Source organism: Prenolepis imparis, unplaced genomic scaffold (assembly GCF_030444845.1).
Source record: "Prenolepis imparis isolate NDT839.2.m4 unplaced genomic scaffold, iyPreImpa1.0 SCAF_2, whole genome shotgun sequence".
NCBI lineage: Eukaryota > Metazoa > Arthropoda > Insecta > Hymenoptera > Formicidae > Prenolepis > Prenolepis imparis.
In genome coordinates this window covers 3,519,177-3,521,124 of record NW_028141160.1, presented here as the reverse complement: position 1 = coordinate 3,521,124, position 1,948 = coordinate 3,519,177, and positions in this window count along the sequence as shown.

Genomic DNA, 1,948 nt, shown 5'->3' with positions numbered 1-1,948 from the left:
AAGCAGTGGTATCAACGCAGAGTACTGACGATTTTTTATGGTTTTCACCATGAAAATGAAAGTTGCGCCAATTTTCACTATCATATTCGTAATCAGCACGTCAAAATACGTAAGTATACGTAGTTTCAAAAAAATCGGAGGTATGCCCTTTTCGGAAGTTTATCCGAATTTTCTTTCAAAGATTAAGAATTACAGTTTTTTATGAATCATTTTTGTTCGTAACTCTTTCGTAAACAATGAGCGACGTCTAAAACTTTTTGAATGTTAGTCAGAACGTAGTAATCTTGACAACATATGTCAAGGTCAAGATCATTGAGGCTTAATCTTCTTATATCGATTTTAATAATTTTTAGTGATATTTTTGTTTATAACTTTTGAATTATTGAAAAGCCACGGTTTAGATCTTGATAGCTGACTTTAATATGATCTCCTAAAGTCACCTGAAAAAATTGGACCCCATCGGAGGTGTGCCCCATTTGGAAGAACATCCAGACAATGTGTTGCGGAGTAACGTCGTTATGAAAGAATAACACGTGAACTCAAGACTTGAAGAAGAAATATTAATCGTATATTTATAAGTATATTAATCGTATATTTTGAACAAGGAATAGATAATGATATAAAATAGTTAAAGAAGCGAGATGACAAAAGCACAAGATAATAGTCAATTGTCACGATGCATGAGTCGTACATATCTGTCTATGAATTTCAACAAAATGCATATTGGATCTTAGTCGAAAATGAATTGAATTCTCAGTTTGGATTGAATTGATTTTATTACTGTGTGTGTGCTTTCCGGCGAGTCTTGTAAATTTGTCTAAAGTAATTATGATCAGCTCACCAAACATGCCTTAATTAATTTTTTAATCTAAAAAATAAAAAATTATCATATGTTTTTCATCGCATGATCTTTATTATATATGTATATTACAAATTACACATCTTTATTATATTCTGCAATGTACGCGCAACATTCCATCAATTTTCGTTAAATAAACGTATTAAATACCGAACATAAAATAAGATAATATATGAATTTCATATTTTCGAAGAAAATTTTAACATTTTCAAAATTTCATATTTTTGAGAGATCTTATTCACTTTTTATTTGAAAATGTTTGCATAATAAATTCATATAACTATAATGAAATTTTGTATATTTATTTATGTTATAATATTTTTATATATTATATATAAAAATTGTTTAATTAAAATATATGTTTTTATTATAACACAAAAGCAGTTATATCGCAAAAGCAAATTATCTTATAACTAAAAAAAAATAAACTATGATATAGAGAATATTAATTATATATATGTATAATTAAACTTATATAGGTATATATATATACATATATACATATATATATATATATATGTATATACATATATATATATATATACATATATATATATAATGTATAACCAAATTAAATATAAAAAGAATCCATTATTTTTCTATTTTCAACAATCAAATGTATTCCATATCAATAAAAATAGAATTTATTAAGACGCGATAAATGAGAAAGGAAAAAAATAGCAGTGCAAATTAACAAAATGAGAAAATCAATTTGGCTTTGAGAATTATTTTTAATTATTTAACATATGTATATGTATATATATTTCCAGATGTGTTATTTGTACATTTTTGCATTGAATTATTTTTTGTTTTATATGTACAATAACTGTTACTATTTTTTAATTATCTACTAATGAATAATCATAAAGACATAATTTGCGCTCTGACATGTATTAGCATATTCTAGATTTGCGTGATTTAATTTATAATACAATGTAACTACAAAGTAAAAGAAGAACTTAGCATTAATATAAATGAATATATTTTAAGTATTATCTAAAATGTCAATTTTCAATAATGCTATATTGTCAGTACATGTCCAACGATGTTTTATGATAAAAATATGTCCTGACTTTATATAATCGCTAC